This window comes from Colobus angolensis, unplaced genomic scaffold, assembly GCF_000951035.1.
Source record: "Colobus angolensis palliatus isolate OR3802 unplaced genomic scaffold, Cang.pa_1.0 Scaffold40, whole genome shotgun sequence".
Classification (NCBI taxonomy): domain Eukaryota; kingdom Metazoa; phylum Chordata; class Mammalia; order Primates; family Cercopithecidae; genus Colobus; species Colobus angolensis.
Genome location: NW_012117377.1, coordinates 4,913,547 through 4,920,509, shown reverse-complemented (window position 1 = coordinate 4,920,509; position 6,963 = coordinate 4,913,547).

The following is a 6,963-nucleotide window of genomic DNA, read 5'->3' as shown; positions in this document are numbered from 1 at the left end:
TCGATCTCCTGACCTCGTGATCCGCCCGTCTCGGCCTCCCAAAGTGCTGGGATTACAGGCTTGAGCCACCGCGCCCGGCCGCAATTTTTCATAAAACACACTGTGTCTGACAATTGCTATTTTAATTTTCCATTCATTGCCTAGCACATGACTGCTAAGGTTTCTTAATAGCTACTTATTGCTAAGAATGAACAACATAGTGGACTCTCTACTACTTTCTGGATGGCCAAGAAATCTGATTCTTCTCGGTTTAATTATGGTTATTGCCTGGATTCACTGTAGCCATCGGTTATGAATTCTTGAGCATTTATTTGGGAGATTACAGTTAATAAGGCGTAGCCTGTGTTCTTAGGAGCTAGTCATCTAGCAGGGAAGGCAAAGAAATAGACACCTCACCAGAAAGCCCTGGAGCAAATGCTGTGCTGGGGGTGTGGATAAAGCACTGCTAAAGGTAGAAGGCACAAAGGAGGAAGTTCTCAAAGACCTTTATTCCTAGGAGGTTTAAGGACAGGTGTCCTCTGTAGAAAACCATCACTGATAAACAATTTCAGCAAATTCTCAGGATACAAAAATCAATGTACAAAACTCACTGGCATTCCTATACACCAACAATAGTTAAGCCAAGAGCCAAATCAGGAACACAATCCCATTCACGATTGCTCCTGTGTTAGGTGCATATATATTTAGGATAGTTAGGTCTTCTTATTGAATTGAACCCTTTACCATTATGTATTGCCCTTCTTTGTCTTTTTTGATCTCTGTTGGTTTAAAGTCTGCTTTGTTGGAAACTAGGATGGCAACCCCTGCTTTTTTCTGTTTTCCATTTGCTTGGTAGATTTTTCTCCATCCCATTACTTTGAGCCTATGTGTGTGACTGCATGTGAGATGGGTCTCTTGAAGACCACATACCAATGGGTCTTGGTTCCTTATCCAGCTTGCCACGCTGTGCCTTTTAATTGGGACATTTACCCATTTACATTCAAGGTTAGTATTGATATGTGTGGATTTGATTCTGTCATTATGATGTTAGCTGGTTTTTACGCAGACTCGTATATGTGGTTGCTTCATAGTGTCACTAGTCATGTATTTAAGTGTGTTTTTGTAGTTGCTGGTAATGATCTTTCCATAGTTAGAGCTTCCTTCAAGATCTCTTATAAGGCAGGTATTCTGGTAACGAATTCCCTAGGCATTTGTTTGTCTGAAAAGGATCGCTGTTTCTCCCCTTATAAAACTTAGTTTGACCAAGTATAAAATTCCAGGTTGGCATTTCTTTTCTTTAAGAATATTGAACATTGGCCCTCAATCTTTTCTGGCTTATAGAGTTTCTGCTGAGAGGTCTGCTGTTAGTCTGATGGGCTTCTCTTTGTAGGTGGTTTGACCTTTCTCTCTTTCTCTGCCTTTAACATTTTTTCTTTCTTTTTGACCTTGGAGAATCTAATGATGATGTATCTTGGGGATGATCTTCTTGTGAAATATCTTACTGGGGTTCTCTGCATTTCCTGAATTTGAATGTTGGCCTCTCTCCATAGTTTGGGGAAGTTCTTATGGATGATATCCTAAAATACGTTAGCTACTTACACTCTCCCCATCTCTTTCAGGGACGCCTATGAGTCATATATTTGGTCTCTTTACATAATTCTATATTTCTTGGAGCTTTTGTTCATTCCTTTTTATTCTTTTTTCTCTATTCTTTCCTGACCGTGTTATTTCAGAAAGCCAGTTTCCAAGCTCTGAGATTCTTTCCTCAGGTTGATCTATTCTGTTATTAATACTTCGTTTGCATTATGAAATTCTTGTAGTGTGTTTTTCAGCTCTATTAGCTCAGTTACATTCTTTTCTATACTGGCTAATTTTGTCTGTCAGCTCTTGTATCATTTTATTGTGATTCTTAGCTTCCTTCGATGGGGTTTCAACATTTTCCTAAAGCTCGATGATTCAGGACCCTTGCCAGAGCAATGGTGTGGTCATTTGGAGGAAAGACGGCACTCTGGCTTTTTAGTTGTCAGGGTTTCTGCACTGGCTCTTTGTCATCTTAGTGGGCCGATGTTTCTTCAGTCTTTGGGTGGGATTTTCCCCCTTTTATCCTATTTGAGGACCTTGAGGGTTTGATTGTGGTGTAAGGTGGATTTAGCTGACTGGCTTCATTTCTGGAAGATTTTAGAAGGCCAGTGCTCAGCTCCCAACTCCTGGACTGTGTGCTCTAACTCTGAGGGACTTGTAGCAGGCCCCAACTTTGTTCTCTGGCTCCTTGAGTTTAGGAATTCACTGGGCTGGGGGTGCTGAGGCACTTCTAGACTGCTGGGCACTACACTGTGATGGATGGTGTCAGCCAAAGCATTTTGCAATGTGATAGCTATGGGATCCATCCTTGTTGCATGTGCCTGCAGTGGCAGTATGGTGGGGTGCATGCTTGGTGGCTCTGGCAGGGTGCTAGTGGCTGCCAGAGTGCCTGCCTCCATGGGTGCATTCACTATGGCAGAGGCAGCATGGCTGTGGGGGTTGGGAGGGTCTGATGGCAGCTGTGCACATGGTCGTGGTGCTGGTGGTGGTGTGAGCATGGGGGCAGGGTGCTGGCAGGCACAGGTCTGTGTGTTTTCTCTGTGTGCCATAGGCAGGGGTGGTTACTCAGGGTTGGGGAGGGTCCACGGTTCTCTGCGTCTAGTTTCGCTCCTGCGGCAGTGTTTGCAGAAGGGCAGGGTGCTGGTGGGGGTGGGGCTGTCTGACTCTGAGCCCACCAAGGCTCCAATTGCAACGGCAGTCAGGTTAGGGGAGGTGAGGGTGGCGTGTACTCCTGCTGCAGCAGTGGCAGGGCAGGTTACATGCACACAGGTGCACTGGTGGGGCAAGGAAGGCAAAACTTTCCTGTGCAGACATGTGCTGGCAAAGTGATGTGGGGGTTTGCCATGGATCCAGGGGAAGGCTGCAGTGTGGGGAGGGAGCAAGTGGGCTGGTGAGTGGCCATGGGGGCCACCCTGGTGGAGCTGTCCACCGGACAGGCAGGATCTGCCCGCATAGAAGTTGTGATGTGAGCTCCCAGGGAACCTGAGGCTGCCCTGCAAGCAGGCATGGCCAGGCTGGGACCCTGGGAGAGGCCAGGTTCAGATCAGACTGGTGCCATTTGATATGCAAGACCACTATGCAGAGTTCAGGTCTGACAGTTCCCCTAGGGTTAAAGTCTCCTATGGGTGCAAATTGAGCCAAGGGAGATGGGTGTCCCTGGCTGTGCTGTGCTACACATACTCCCACACCAAACCCTCTGGGCTCGATTTCAGCTACTATGCTGCTCCGACCACTTCTCTAAGCAGCTCTCCCTGCCAACTCGGGTGTCCGTGGTGGTCAAGGGATCTTCTCCTGCCAGGATTCCAGACGCCCATGGTGAGAGTGGGTTGCTCCTTGCCAGTTCAACTCACTCATTCCCCCAGAGTTGTCGGGGGCCAGGAGTGAGTCCCAGTGCGTGGTGCCCCATGCAGTGTTCCCAGTTTCCTCCCGCTTCAGCCCAGCTTCTGTGTCCTCCCCTGTGCCCCCAGTTCATTCTCAGTGCCTTCCCTCTGAAGGTCTTTGAGGAGTGCGCCAGTCAACCCAGTCCCTTGGTGGCAGCTCTTCCACCTGGCTGTGTCTAGTTGGCCATCTTGCCCTCTCTCCCTACTTATTTGTTTGTTCTTTCAACAAACACTTATTGAACAATGTCAGGCAGAATAATTGTTAATTTTATGTGTCAACTTGATTGGACCACAGGGTACTCAGATATTTGGTTAGATAACATTCTAATATATATGTGTGTGTGTGTGTATGTATATATGTATGTATTTTGTTTTTTGAGACAGAGTCTTGCTCTGTCGCCCAGGCTGGAGTGCAGTAGTGCAATCTCGGCTCACTGCAAGCTCCACCTTCTGTGTTCAAGTGGTTCTCCTGCCTCAGCCTCCAGAGCAGCTGGGACTACAGGCGTGCGCCACCACACTTGGCTCAATTTTTGTATTTTTGGTAGAGACAGGGTTTCACTGTGTTAGCCAGGATGGTTTCGGTCTCCTGACCTCGTGATCCACCTGCCTCGGCCTTCCAAAGTCCTGGGATTACAGGCGTGAGCCACCGCACCTGGCCAGTTAGACAATATTCTAACCAAATATTGATGTTTTTCTGAGGGAGTTTCTGGGTGAAATTAACATTTTTAACATTTTAATTTAATTTCTATTGTTACATTTCTATAAATGTATGATGTACAAGTATAATTTTGTTGTATGCATCGATTGCAGAGTGGTGAAATCAGGGTTTTTAGGGTATCCATCACTCAAATAATCAACATTGTACCCAGTAAGTGGGATTACCATTTGAATAGATGGCCTGAGGAAAGTAAATTATTCCCCCGATGTGGATGGACCTTTTCTAAACCGTTGAAAGCCTACATGGAACAAAAGCCCAAATAAGAAGAATCCTTTCTCTGTGTCTGATTGTCTTCCAGCTGGGATGTCAGTCTTCTCCTGCCTTCTGACTCAGGTTCTGACTGGAACTGTCGCCATCAGCTCTCCTGGGTCTGGACTTCTCAGCCTTCATACACGTGAGCCAATTTCTTATAACTAATCTCTCTTTCTGTACACACACACATACAGCTTATTGGTTCTGCTTCTCTGACAACCTTGACTAATACAGGAATTATTCTATGCACCAAGATAAAGTGAATAAGAAAGTAATGCCCCTGCTCTCACCGACCTTACATTTTTATAATAAACACAGCAAACAAACAAATGAACAAGAATGATATCAAATCATGCACAAGCTTGTGCAGAGAATTAAACAAGATAATATGGTGGTAAGTGACTGGCTGGCTCTTTGAGATTGAGTGATCATGGAAAGTCTTTTTGGGGAGGTGACATTTACACTGAGCTTTGATGACAAAACATTAGCCTGCTGGGGCCGGGCTTGGTGGCTCATACCTGTAATCCTAGCACTTTGGGAGGCTGAGGCAGGCGGCTTGCCTGAGCTCAAAGTTTGAGACCAGCCTGGGCAACATGGTGAAATCTTGTCTCTAAAAAAAAATTAGCAAGGCATGGTGCGTGGTGGTGGATGCTATAGTCCCAGCTACTCGGGAGGCTGAGGCAGGAGAATCACTTGAACCCAGGAGGTGGAGGTTGCAGTGAGCCAAGATCATGCCACTGCACTCCAGCCTGGGCAACAGAGTTTTTTTTTCTCAAAAAAAAAAAGAAAATTAGCCTGCTGGAAGACCTGGGGGTAAAAGCTTCCCAACAGGGAGAACAGTAAGTGCAAAGGCTCTGAGGTGGGAATAGGCGTGGCGTGAGTAACAAAGGCCAAAGCGACTAGGATCTAGTGAAAAAGAAGCAAGGGGGTAGAAAATGGGGCCAAAGATTTGTCAGAACCCAGGTAATGTAGAGTTTTGTAAACTGTAAGCCAGAGAGAGTTTGAAATACATTGTAATGATAATGAAAAGCCATTGACAGTTTGGGTTCCAGGTAGTAATAGGACCTAATATGAATTTTAAAAATATCACTCTGGCTGCTGTGTAAGTACTGAACCATAGGACTTGCAAGATGACAGTGGGTCCATGTTTCCATTACTCTCTGCTTCTCCCCAACACCCTACTAAAATGACCATTCAGAAATTTAAATAAAAGGGTAAAACCCATAAGTACGATGAGAATTAAAGAGGACATGATGGCAACACTACTTCAGAAGCTGAAAAACAGATGGATGAGTGGTATCTGATTTGTCAGCTCCAAGAAAGAACCTGACTTGTCAGGTATGAGGTGACAGTGGGAGAAGGAGAGATTCTGATTTGTTCTGTAGATACCCTCCCCTCCAAAGCTCTTGCAAAGGCTCAGAGATCACCAAGGTCAGGTGCCTCTGGAAATGAGGTCGAGGTGAACGTTGAAGCATTGGTTGATGGTCAGTTTAAGAAGCAAATAGACTTGCAAATTGATTCTGTCATTCCATGCAGTCATTCCATGTCCTTCCTGCCCTCTCCAGAAGACTGAAGATTCCTTCTTTGAAGGGGTGAAAACTGAGGGTCTCTAGAGTTACCCAGGCACAGTGGGAGAAGAGGTACCAGAATGAAAACAGGCGAATTAAATGAAAGTTTACATAGCATATGAGTTCTTAGAAAGTTGACAGCAAAACTTATAACCCTCAGGCAGGATATTAGAAGAGCTTTTTCTGGGGAAACTGTACTAGTCTAAGAAAAGAAGTTCAGATACTGACATGGGGATTCCCAAAGAAATAGTCTGAATAGATCACCTTGTGGGGAGGTCTATAGTTATGTACAGTTAGCCAGCTTTTTAGCACCTCATTTAAATATTCACAGACTGCCAAGGATCACCAGACATTTGGGCTCCATTTTTATATTATAATATAAATTATTAAAGCCAAACAAATGCACAAACAGAACAAAGTATCATGGAGGAGGTTTCCCTATAAGAAAAAGAAAATGCAAAATCAGACAAAAAGTTATTTATACTAATTTCCCTGAAAAGATAAAAGAAGATAATGCATCTGTGGATCAGGGATAGAATGCTAGAAAATAGAAACCTTTAGAAAACAAAAAGATCTTGGGACCTATACCCACCGCCATAGCTGTGATTAAAAACGTCACAACAAAACAAAAATCTACTCAGTGGAATGATTCAAAGGAAAAACTGAGGAACTCTTCCTGGAAATAGAGCAAACGAAAAGATTAGGCTGTGTGCAGTAGCTCACACCTATAATCCCAGCACTTTGGGAGGCTGAGGCAGGCAGATCACTTGAGGCCAGGAGTTCAAGACCAGCCTGACCATTATGGCAAAACCTCATCTCTACTAAAAACACAAAAATTAGCCACGTGTGGTGGTGTGCACCTGTAGTCCTAGCTACTTGGGAGGCTGAGGCATGAGAATTGCTTGAACCTGGGAGGTGGAGGTTGCAGTGAGCCAAGATTGCACCATTGCACTCCAGCCTGGGTGACAGAGCGAACTCTGTCAAA